This window comes from Equus asinus, chromosome 2 (genome assembly GCF_041296235.1).
Source record: "Equus asinus isolate D_3611 breed Donkey chromosome 2, EquAss-T2T_v2, whole genome shotgun sequence".
NCBI classification, from domain to species: domain Eukaryota; kingdom Metazoa; phylum Chordata; class Mammalia; order Perissodactyla; family Equidae; genus Equus; species Equus asinus.
Window position 1 is genome coordinate 127,802,178 of NC_091791.1, and position 13,449 is coordinate 127,815,626.

The following is a 13,449-nucleotide window of genomic DNA, read 5'->3' on the forward strand; positions in this document are numbered from 1 at the left end:
GCTGAGATCAAGTTTTTCACATGGTAAGCACAGAGTCTCAGGTTGTAGAAAAAACTCATCCTGGGCTATAGCCACCTCAAATTAGGGAAGGTCTTCAATGGAGACTCTTTTAAGGAAGGAAATATACCCAGGAAGTAAATCAATTTCACTCACCTCAATGATGGATAAGGTCCTCAACTGAAGGCGAGAAGAAAGTCACCTGAGGTCATATCATGGGGAGAAATGAAGAGGACTTCAGTAGCCCCATGAAGGATATATTTTCTCAGAAACATCAAGTAGTTCTGATAAACAATTCCAAATAAGAAGTTGCTTGTTCTTGAAAAAGTCCTGATATATTTGGACAAAAATCCCAAATAGAAAGTTGTTTATCCTTTCCACAGTTGGCATTCACTACCCTTAAGACTAGAGTCAAGCTAGGATATGGGCCTCTCAAGTTGAGGAACGAAGGGGAGTGGGGGGTGGGGTGGTTGGGAGACAACATCTAAATCCAAACTCAGAATTTCTCAGTCAAAATGCCTTCTACTGCTGCTTGTTCAAATCGAGTCTCTCTTCTTGCTAATCCAACTTCTGTGTGAATTCCTCATGTTCAGTTACCAACTTCCTGCTTTCTACTTTCAAGTATCCTACTATTAAATGAGACCAGTGGTTCTCAACCAGGAACAATTTTGCATACCAGGGGACATCTGGCAATATCTACAGATATTTTTGGTTGTCACAACTGGGTGCTACTAACATCTACTGGGTAGAGGCCAGAGATGCTGTTAACATCCTACAATATATAGGACAGCTCCCACAACAAAGAATTATCTTCCCCAAAATGTCAACAGCGCCAAGGTTGAGAGAATCTGAACCAGAGGTTAAAAAGACATCTAAGGATTTCACAGAGAAATGTGAAAGCTTTCTGTTCAAAATACCACTTTGATTTTTAATTTGTAAATTAAAGTTCATTAATCCTTAAGGCTGATATTTTTCCTGTTTTCTTCATACTTCCCTATATTTTCCAAATTTCTATAATGAGCTTATATTGATCTTGTCTTCAGAAAATCATAAACATATTTTGAAATAAAGACCACTACCCTCCCTTTTTCTGTAATAGTCTATTTGCCTAAAAACTATTTTCCTTCAGGCTGGCTGTGTCTTTATGTTTTCTACTAACATTTTATCCATTATTGTTCTGTATCTGGAGAAGGAGTGATCAAAACTTGAGTATGCTGCACCATCTTAACTGAAAACCCAGTATGACACCAGAATGCAAGAGAAATTACTGAGTACTATTAAACAAAGTTTTATACAAAACAAACTATTTTCTGATATCCCATTCTTCAGGTCAACCAATTTACATACCTGTACAACATAAAATGTGTGATTCAGATATTCACACTATCTAAATAACAAAAATGTTTTTATCATAAAAGGTAGAGGGAAGTGAAAGAGAAGAAATCAGTAACAGTACTACAAGCAAAGAGTAAGAATAAACACAAGGAAAAAAAGCAGAGATGGAGCATATGACGATGGAAACAGAAGTGAGTTGATTCCTAAAACAACACTGTGGGCAAGGCAGGACTGTCTGACAGTCCCTGTGCATCCTCATTTGCTCCTGTATCCTTACAATACTTATACCATTTGCTTATCTTAATGTTTGTCTGTGCTCTGCAACCAGTAATGATTATCCTTGACTCCTCAAAATTTACTCCATATTAGTTGATTAAACTACTCAATGGTAATCCTATCTCCTTTGTCCATGATTAACAAGCCTATCAATTTGGTCCAATGAAAAGAGTATTACTAGGAGGTTCTGGGAAAAAAAGCTTTCTTGTTTTTAAAAAAGAACCATGGGAAGCCAGATCTTATCTCTGGCAGTAGAAAAATGGAACCTGAATGCCACTGGTAGCTATAATTCAGGAAAAGGCAGGTAGTAGGCAGAGGAGTAGAAAGGCAGAAAGAACTAAGCTTTCATATATCACCAACCCCAGAGCCCACTCTTAATTTAGGGCTTCCTCTTACATAAAACAATATATTTCCTTATTGTTTAAGCCTCTTTTGGTTGGATCTTCTGTGGTTTGCTGATGAAAGCAACTCAGCTAAAACAAGTTCTGAAAAAGATGTACATATCCTTCATACAATCCTGTGTTTCACATTTCTTACTTTTGTTATATTGTGCACATCATAAAAAATAATAGAGAAATGCTGTAGGTACTCCATATTGATAGCAGCTCAACACAGGTTGACATACGGGAAGCCATATCATAGAAAAGAAACCATATTGTAACTTTGAATGACCTCTGACTAACTAACTCAGCTGGATATGGACCCTCCAGGAGATCCACCGGCTCTGTAGATTTTATGACACCCGCTTATGTATGCACCTCCCAGCTTCGATAAGATGATAACTTTGTTCTTTTAAGTTCCTTAGGAATGTGATGACTCTCAGACAGAGTCTATCTGGTGTGATGAGTCTCAGTCTGTAACACCAGAGGGTCATCATTCCTAACTCTTTCCCCTATAACCCACTGGCCTACCCTAACTGCTTCAAGATTCTGTGCCCCCCTTAAGATGGTTCCTTAGGATGCTAGTCCACCATCTTCTGATTTGCTAGCTTACTCCTTAATAAAATGCCCTTTCTCTATCACGATATTGCCTCAACAATCGGCTTTTGTCTTGTGGCAAGCAGATCATGCCCCTTCACATGGTAACAATATTAATGGTAAGAATACAGGGGCCAGTCGAGTGGTTACATTTGCGCGGTCTGCTTGGGTGGCCCAGGGTTTTGCTGGTTCGGATCCTGGGCGCGGACATGGCACCGCTCATCAGGCCATGCTGAGCCGGCAGCCCACATAGCACAACCACAGGCACTCAAAACTAGAACATATAACTATGTACTGGGGGGCTTTGGGGATAAGAAGGAAAAAAAGAAAAGATGGCAACAGTTGTTGTTAGCTCAGGTGCCAATCTTTAAAAAAAAAAAAAAGAATATAAATAGCCATTCTGGAAAGTAACTTAGCAAAATTATTAAAATTTAAAATGCACATATTTTGTTCCCAGCAATTCACAATGACTCCTGTTCAAGAACGTCTATTACAGCACATAGTAGTGAAAAATTAGAAACAATATAAATGCTATCAAAAGGAGAAGAAACTGTAATATATCCATGCTACAGAATATTATATTTAAAAATAAAGAGGAGCTCTTTACCTATTGACATGGAAAGCCCTCCAAGATATACTGATGTAGCAAAATATGGTATTTACCATTTACATAAAACACCCACATAACAGTAAATTATATATTCCTATTGCTATGTATATATACACATACATACACAATAAAAAGTCTGAATGAAGCACACTAACTGGTCAACAGCGATTACCTCTGGACTGGATGGTGATTTAAGGAGTATTTTAGTTTTCTTGAGGTTGTTCGAACTTTTTATAACAAGAATAGATTCATATATGCCTGGTGTATTTAAAATATTTAAGCAGTTTAAAAATAAAATAAAATCTAAATATCTAAACTTATAAAAAATATACACACTCACTATAGAAGTTTTTAAAATACAGACAGGAACAAAAACAAATTTAAACCCTCCCATGTTCATACTACTTACAGATAATCATGGTTATCATTTTACCATATTTCTTCCCAATCTTCTTATATGTGCATGTTAAGTGAGATATTTATGTACAATTTTAAATCCCGCTTTTTAAAAAGACACACTATTTTAAATAATTGCATAGTATTTATTTGCATGAAAGAAAAATCACTTAGGCTTGTGTTATTCCTGAATGTGTCAGTTGTTTCCAGTAAATCACTACCATAAATAAATCTTCTAATGAACATCTTTGCTTTTAAAAAATATCTTGCACACGTTGAGGATACTTTATTAGAACAAATCTTAGAACAGGAGAACTAGGTTAATCAACATGAACATTTAAAGTTCATGATACTTACTGACAAACTTATTCAGAAGTATTGTGTCAATCCATACCTGCATATTTCTATGCACCGAAGGGTGCTTAACATGATAATTTTTAAATAATAAATAACTTATTCATCACTCTAGTTCCACATGCTACTTAAGACAATGAGGAGAAAAAAGGATGACGCTTAGCTAAAACTTTAATTCCAAAATTAAATCAAGACTAGACTCTCAATTCCTTTAAATCTACCTTCCTTTCAGACTAAGGAGAGAGAAAAGAATGTTGAAAAAGACTTTTTTTTTTAACTGAATGGTACTGAATAAGGTTCTGAGTCAAATTTTTCAAGAAAATGGTGAAATAATTGAAGCATACATCTCTTAAAGAAAAAAAAAAAGACATGAATTAATCACTGCTAAAATAAGCCTAACCTCAACAACAAAAAGACAGACTACCCAATTTAAAAACAGGTAAAGGCTATGAACAGACATTTCTCCAAAGAAGATATACAAATGGCCAATAAGCACATGAAAAGATATGCACAACATCCTTAGTCATTATGGAAATGTAAATCACAATCACAATGAGACACCTTTTCACACATACTAGGATAGCCATTTCATCTTTTTTTAACGTATGTTTTTTAAAGTATACTTGCTTTTTTTTTTTTTTTAAGATTTTATTTTTTCCTTTTTCTCCCCAAAGCCCCCCGGTACATAGTTGTATATTCTTTGTTGTGGGTCCTTCCAGTTGTGGCATGTGGGACACGCCTCAGCGTAGTTCAATGAGCAGTGCCATGTCCGCGCCCAGGATTCGAACCAATGAAACACTGGGCCGCCCACAACGGAGCACGTGAAGTTAACCACTCGGCCACGGGGCCAGCCCCTAAGATAGCCATTTTTTTTTTTTTTAAAGATTTTATTTTTTTTCCTTTTTCTCCCCAAAGCCCCCCGGTACATAGTTGTATATTCTTTGTTGTAGGTCCTTCTAGTTGTGGTATGTGGGACGCTGCCTCAGCGTGGTTTGATGAGCAGTGCCATGTCCGCGCCCAGGATTCGAACCAACGAAACACTGGGCCGCTTGCAGCAGAGCACGTGAACTTAACCACTCAGCCACGGGGCCAGCCCCCCTAAGATAGCCATTTTAAATAAAAGCAGCAGCAGCAGAAAATAACTACTGGCAAGGATGTGGAGAAACTGGAGCTCTTGTACATTGCTAGTGGGAATGTAAAATGGTGCAGCGGCTAGAAAACAGTTTGGCATTTCCTCAAAAAGCTAAACATAGGTATGTTTATGATCCAGCAATTCCATTCCTAGGTATATACCCAAAAGAAATAAAAGCAGGAACTCAAACAGAAACTTGTACACTAATGTTCACCGCATTATTCATAATAGCCAAAAGTTGAAAACAATCCAAATGTCCATTAACAGATGAATGGATAAACAAATTATTACATACATACAATGAAATACTATTATTCTGCCTTAAAAAGGAATGAAGTTCTGACACATGCTACAATATGAATTTAAATTAAACCTTTAAAACATTATGTTAAGTATATTATGCCAGACACAAAAGGACAAATATTTTATGATTCTGCTTATATGTGCTGACCTTAAAAAATGGCCAGTTACTCAAAAGAAACTAGAATCAAAACAAAGAGACAACTCACCAATTGGGAGAAAATATGTGCAAATCATATATGTGACAAGGGGTTAATCTCCATAATATATAAGGAACTCACACAACTTAATAAAAAAAGAAACAACCCGATCAAAAACTGGGCAGAGGATATGAACAGACATTTTTCCAAAGAAGATATACAGATGGCCAGTAAACATATGAAAAGATGTTCAACATCACTAATCATCAGGGAAATGTAAATCAAAACTACACTAAGATACCACCTTTCGCCTGGTAAAATGGCTATAATCACTAACACTAAAAATAAGAAATGTTGGAGAGGGTGTGGAGAAAAGGGAACCCGCCTACACTGCTGGTTGGGAATGCAAACTGGTGCAGCCACTATGGAAAACAGTATGGAGATTCCTCAAAAAACTAAAACTAGAACTACCATACAACCCAGCTATCCCACTATTGGGTACCTACCCAAACAATTTGAAGTCAACAATCAAAAATAACATATGTACCCCTATGTTCATTGCAGCACTATTCACAATAGCCAAGACATGGAAGCAATCCAAGTGTCCATCAACCAAAGATTGGATAAAGAAGATGTGGTATATATACACAATGGAATACTACTCAGCCAGAAAAAAAGACAAATTCATCCCATTTGCAACAACATGGAAGGACCTAGAGGGAATTATGCTAAGTGAAATAAGCCAGACTGAGAAAGACAAACACCAGATGATTTCACTCATATGTGGAATATGAAACCCACGGACACAGAAAACAGTTCAGTGGTTACCAGGGGAAGGAGGTTGGGAGATGGGCACAGGGGGTGAAGGGGAGCACTGATGTGGTGACAGACAAGAAATAATGTACAACTGAAATCTCACATTCATGTAAACTATTATGAACTCAATAAAAAAAAATCCAGTTATTCCTCCAGCAAAACTAAGTTTCTTCAGGATCAACAAAGAATTGCAATTCAGTGTCTGCAGCCAAAGTGAGCCACTGTACAAGTCCTGAGCAACAAAGGAAGGAAAAACTCTTCACAGAGGGGGAAAGAAAGGGGATTGGGAGGCTATTGTAAACAAAGACCCCATGGGAGGAGACTGGGAGTTGAAATGTAGTGGCTTTTCATTGGCTGAGTTGTGACTGTCTCTCATTGGCTGAGTTTTCTGCTGGTCAAGAAGAGAGTCTTTCTTCTTCCTGTTCAGCTATGCTATCTATGTAGGGCAGGAAAGTTTCCCCTTCTGGCTTCCCAACTACATTTTATATAAAGTTTCTGTTTATTAATTTTCACATATGAAATATCTAGAATAGGCAAATTCATAGAGACAGAAAGTAGAAGAGAAGTTACCAAGGACTAGGGGGAAAGCGGAAATGGAGTTACTGCTTAGTGGGTACAGATGGGGCCCACCAGGTGTTGCAGCAGTTAAGTTCACACGTTCTGCTTCAGGGGCCCAGAGTTTGCTAGTTCAGAACCCAGGTGCGGACCTACGCACCGCTTGTTAAGCCATGCTGTGGTAGGTGTCCCACGGATAAAGTAGAGGAAGATGGACAAGGATGTTAGTTCAGGGCCAGTCTTCCTCACCAAAAAAAGAAGAGGATTGGCAGCAGATGTTAGCTCAGGGCTACTCTTTCTAAAAAGAAAGAAAAAAAAAAAGGGTACAGAGTTTCTGTTTGGGGTGATGAAAGAGTTTTAGAAAGAGTGCTGATAGTTGCGCAACGTTGTGACAAATAGAAATGGCAAGCAATACAATATACTGGAGTATATGAGGAAGCCATTTGCTGTAAACCTAATTTGGCCTGACTTTGTTTCTTCCAAAAGAGCCTGACATGGCCGTTGAGCATGCATTGTATATCTGCTTTAAACATTTACTATGGCAAGAACAAATGCCCTTAAGATAAAAGTGCAACTTTCCCCCACATTAGCATTTCCTTAAGGATAAGCATCTTTCCTTAGGCTAGGAAGTGATTGCTGGGCTCACCTGTGACCACTCAGCTCAAGACAATAGACCTGCCACCTTGCTGTGTCCATCAATCACTGTGCCAACAGAGCAGTCTCGCGACTATTGTAAAAGGACATTTCAATCCTATGTGAAACATCCTCTTTGGGGGTATGTAACTGCTCTGTACACCCCACTTTTTGGGTGCCCTTACTTCCTTCAAGAAGAAAGGCCCCGGGCCATGGTCCTCACATTTTAGCTCAGAATAAACTCACCCAAATTTTCATTTATAGATTGGTTATGGATTATTTTCATCTACAGTTGTGAATATAATTAATGCCATTGGATAGTACATCTAAAAATGGTTACAATAGCAATTCAAAAAAATGATAATGCAATATATCAAAGCCATTGAATTGTACATTTTAAATGGGTGAATTGTAGGGTTAAAAAGAAAAGAAGCCTCTCTATATGTGAATGAAAATAAAGAATTTGTTATATGCATGCAGATTTTATTAGAAAGGCTCTCTCTCATAGGAACTCCTTTAAAATTTTTTTTTTTTTTAAAGATTTTATTTTTTTCCTTTTTCTCCCCAAAGCCCCCCGGTACATAGTTGTATATTCTTCGTTGTGGGTCCTTCCAGTTGTGGCATGTGGGACGCTGCCTCAGCATGGTTCGATGAGCAGTGCCATGTCCGCGCCCAGGATTCGAACCAATGAAAGACTGGGCCGCCTGCAGCGGAGCGCGCGAACTCAACCACTCGGCCACGGGGCCAGCCCCTCCTTTAAAATTTTTTTAATTCTAAATAATTTCAGGTTTAGTGAAGAGCTGAAAAAATAGTGCAAAGAATCCCTGCAAAACGTTCACCTGCAATCCCCAAATGTGAAGATTTTGCCCCATTTTTTATCATTCTCTCTATACATAAATTTTTTCTGGAAGATTTGTCAGAAAGTAAGCTGCTGATGATTTCCCTTTAGTGCAAAAAAACTTTATAATTTCCAGAAAAAAAAGAACATTCTTACATAATCTCAATAAAATTATCAAAATTAACATTGATACAATACTATTATTATCTATTATCTACTCTACCATCCTTATTCAAATTTTAACAAATGTCCTAATAATTTCCTTGGAAGCAAAAGAAGAGTCTTTAATTTTAAAACATTTTAAATTATGGTTTTTTGCTCTAGAATCAAATCTAGGACCAGGTGTTGCTTTCAGGTGTCATGTCTCTTTGGTCTTCTTTAATCTTTCTCTTTCAGGATCTTGATTTTTTTTTTTTTTTTGAAAATGCAGGCTGGTTATTTTGTAGACTGTCCCTCAATTTGGGTTTGTCTAATACTTCCTCATGATTAGACTGAAGGTATTATTTTTGGCAGGAATATCACAGAAGTGATTTAGGAGGCACAGGATATTGATTTGTCCTACTATTGTGATGTTTATTACTTGGTTAAGGTGGTTTTTAGTAGGTTTTCCCACTATAAAGTTACTACTTTAGAATTAAGTAGTATTATAGAGAGACGCTTAGAGACTTAGATAAACATCCTCTTTCTCATCAAACTTTCACCCCATTAAGGACTCTTGCATGAGTCAGTTATTGCTATGATGGCTGCCAAATGGTGATTTTCTAATTCTATCATTCCTTCTACACTTATTAGTTATCATTCTATTTTATAAAAAAAGAGCTTTTCCTTTTCCTTCATGTATTATTTATTAGTATATTTTTATCAGTATGAACTGCTATATTCTTATTTTATTCAACGTGTTATAATTCATTACAATGATTACCTGAGGCTTAAATCATTCCAGAATTGGCCAGTGGCCAGTGAAAGACCTTCAAACCCACTCCTACATCTTTTTGACAAATTCCCATCGCTCTGTAGGACATTCCTTACTTTCTGGCACACGATGTCCCAGGTTCGTCTTGTACTTTCCTAGCCTTAGCCATGGAATTAGGCATTTCTCTGGAGAATAATATCTAGAAATTAAGACCTGGGAACTAACTATGCTCACTGTTACTAGGATGTCTCTGCTGCTAACCCTTCTCAGTGGACAGAATTACAGAAAAATATATTCTACACCTATGTATCTATAGTAAAAACCATGCGTTCAATACTAATACCTCCAATTCCAATCTAGGGTTTGGTAAAAATTGTGAAATTTATGCCAATAAATTTGAAAACTTGGGCTTTAAAACTTCCTTGAAAGATATAAACTCCCAAAGCTCGCTCAAAAAGAAACAGATAACCTGTCTAGACTTATATTTATTAAAGAAATTGAACTTGTAGTTGAAAACACTTCTACAAAGAAAACTCCAGGCCCAAATGGCTTCATAGGAGGATTCCAGTAAATATTTAAAGATGAAATTAGTCAATTCCCTACAAACTCTTCCAGAAAATTAAAGAGGAGAGACTATTTCCCAAATCATTTATGAGATGGTCAGCATTACCCTATACCAAAATCAAACAAAAACATTATAAGAAAAGAAAATTATATACCAACACCATTCAGGAACACTGATGTAGAAGTCCTTAACAAAAATTTTAGGAAATCAAATCTAATAATACATAAAAAGAAAAACATCCTATCTGTGTGAGTTTTACCTCAGGAATGCAAGGCGGGCTCAATATTCAAAAATTGATTGGTGTAATTCACCATCAGAAAAGAAAAACAACATGATCATCTCAATAGATGCAGAAAAAGCATTTGGCAAAATTGAACATCCATTTGTGGTAAAAATCTCTCAGTAAAATAGGAATAGAAGGATACTTCCTCAACGTAATGAAGTGCATTTACACAAAACCTAGAGGTAACATCACATTTAATGGTGGCAAAAAGAATGTTCTCCTGTGAACAAGGTTCTCACTGCTCTTATTCAACAACATATTGAAGATCCTAGCCTGTACAATTAGGTAAGAAAAAGATCAGTTAAAGACAGACAAATTAGAAATGAAGAAATAAAATGATCTCTATTCACACCACTGTCTACATTTTAAAAATACCAAGAATCTATGAAAAAGCTACTAGAATCAGTAAGTCTAGAAACGTTGCAGGAAACAAGGTTAATATATAATTGTATTTCTATACACTAACAATGAACAATTGGGAATTGAAATAAATAAGAATTAACATGTACCACAGCACCAATAAACATGACTTAGGTATAAATTTAACAAAATATGTGCAAGATCACTATGCTGAAAACTACAAAACGCTAATGAAAGAAATCAAAGAACACCTAAATCAATGGTGAGATAAATCATGTCCATGAATTTAAAAACTCAATATTGTTAAAATGTCAATTCTCCCCAAACTGATCTACAGCTTCAATGTAACTGTTATCAAATTTTCAGAGGATAAATTGTAGAAAACAACAGATTCTAAAACTTATGTGAGAGGCAAAGAAACAAGAACAGACAAAACAATTTTTAGAAAGAACAATGCTGGAGGGCTAACAATACCTGATTTCAAGACTCACCTAAAGTTACAGTAATCGGCAGGCTACTGGCAAATACACAAACATATAGATATATGGAAGATAATAGAGAGTGCAGAAATAAATCCACAATTATACAGTCAACTGATTTTCAACAAAGATGCTGAATCAAATCAATGAAGCAAAGATAGCCTTTTCTATAAATGGTGCTGAAAGAACTGGACATCCATATGTTAAAAAAACCTCAATCTATACTCTGCACTATATACAAAAACTTAATGCAAAATGGATCATAGACAAAAATGTAAAACATAAAAGTATAAAACTTCTAGGAGAAAACATAGGAGAATATCTTTGTGACCTTGGGTTAGGCAAACATGTCTTAGATATTACACCAAAAGCATGATTCATAAAAGAAAGAAACTGATAAATTAGGCTTCATCAAAATTAAAAATATCCATTTTTCCAAAGACACTGTGAAAAGCATGAAAAGACAAGCTTCAGACAGAGAAAATATGTCAAATAACCTATCTGATAAAGATAAACATAACTTGTTCCCAGAATATATAAAGAACTCTAAACATTTAATATTAAGAAAACAAAGAATTGAATTTTTTTCAAAGTGAGCAAATTATTTAGACACTTCCCCAAAAAAGACACAGGGATTATGGACAAGCACATGAAAAGATGTTCAACATCAACAGTCATCAAGAAAACGCAAACTGAAACAACGGTGCAATACCACTATATATCCACTAGAAGGGTTTTTTTTGTTTTTGTTTTTGTTTTTACAAAAAACTGAAAATTACCAAGTGCTGACCTGGATGTGGAGTAACCGGAGCACACATACTTTGCAGATGGAAATACAAAATAGTGTAACTACTTTGGTAAACAGCTCGGTAATTTCTAATAAACTTAACTATATATTCACAATACTATTCAGCAATCTCACTCTAAGGTACTTACACAAGTGAAATGAAAACATGTTCACACAAAAACCATAAGCAAATGTTTATAGCTGCTTTATTTGTAATAGCCAAAAGCAGAAAAGAACCCAAATGTCCTTCAACTGATGAACAGATGAATAAGCTGTGGCATACATATAAAACTGAATACTGCTGTTCATCAACAAAAAGAAACTCAGACACACAATAACATGGATAAATCTCAAAAACATTATGCTAAGTGAAAAAAGCCCCCCGAAAGGTTACATAATGTATGATTCCATTTATGTGATGTTCTGGAAAAGAAAACTATAGGAAGAAAAAAAAAAGATCTATGGTTGCCAGCAATTGGAAGTGGAAGAAGTTTACTACAAAGTCAAGGTGAATTTTTGAGGGTGATTAAGCTGTTCTATATCTTGATTGTGGTGGGGGTGGGTGCATGCTATTTTCATTTGTCAAAACTCCTAGAACTTTATACTAAAAGAAGGTGAATTTTGGGCCGGCCAGGTGGCGTATTGGTTAAGTTCAGTGCACTCCGCATCAGTGGCCTGGAGTTCAAGGGTTCAGATCCCAGGTGTGGACCTACACACTTTTCATCAAGCTACGCTGTGGGAGCATCCCACATGCAAAATAGACGAAGACTGGCACAGATGTTAGCTCAGCAACAATCTTCCTCAAGCAAAAAGAGGAAGATTGGCAACAGATATTAGTTCAGGGCCAATCTTCCTCACCAAAAAAAAAAAAAGGGGGGTGAATTTTACTGTATGTAAACTATACTTTAATTACCATGCAAACACTAGTCAAAACAAAACTAGAATGGCTATATTCTCATCAAAGTAGACTTCAAACAAGGAATATTATGAAGGATAGGGGAGGGACATCACATAATGATAAAAGGGTCAATTCACCAAAAGGTCAAACAATCCTAAATGCATGTGCATCCAACCACATCTTTGAAATAAAGCAAAAATTGATAGACTGAAAATAGAAATAGACAAATCCATAATTATGTTTGCATAATTCAACACTCTTCTCTCATTAAGGATATCAGTATCTTTCCAGAAAGAATATTAATATCTGTATCAATAAGTATATAGAACAACAGTATCAATCAACTTGACTTAAATGACATTTATAGAATATTCCATCCAACAGAAGCATAGTATGCATTCGTTTTGAGGCATATGGAACATTCACCAACATAGACCACATTCTGGGCCATAAAACAAACCATATAAAGTATGTTCTCTAACCATAATAGAATTAAACTAGAAACCAATAACAAAAAGACATCTGGAAAATTCTTCAAATATATGGACATTAATCAATACCTTTCTTAATAGTCATGGGTCAAAGCAGAATACAAAGAAAATTTTAAAATATTTAGAATTGCACAAAAGTTAAAAAACATTTGAAATGTGTATGAACCAGTTAAGCACTGCTTAAAAGGAAATGTAAAGTACTAAATGTTTATAAAAGAAAAGAAGATCTCAAATCAGTGATCTAAGTTTCTACCTTAAGAAATTGCAAAAAGAGCAAATTATACACAAGACAATATTAGATAAGAGCAGAAATC

General features: G+C 35.9%; 1 protein-coding gene across 12 annotated transcripts in view; it reads right to left on the minus strand.

The window, feature by feature from the left end:
- ARIH1 (ariadne RBR E3 ubiquitin protein ligase 1) overlaps positions 1-13,449 on the minus strand; it is a 188,376-nt gene that overhangs the window by 38,696 nt on the left and 136,231 nt on the right. For 2 of the 12 annotated variants that reach the window (XM_070498558.1, XM_070498535.1), the window contains exon 3: positions 154-199. The exons of the other annotated variants lie outside the window; for them this stretch is intronic. The gene's annotated coding sequence lies outside the window, so the exon portion shown is untranslated. The remainder of the gene's footprint in view (positions 1-153; positions 200-13,449) is intronic. 12 annotated transcript variants of the gene reach the window in all.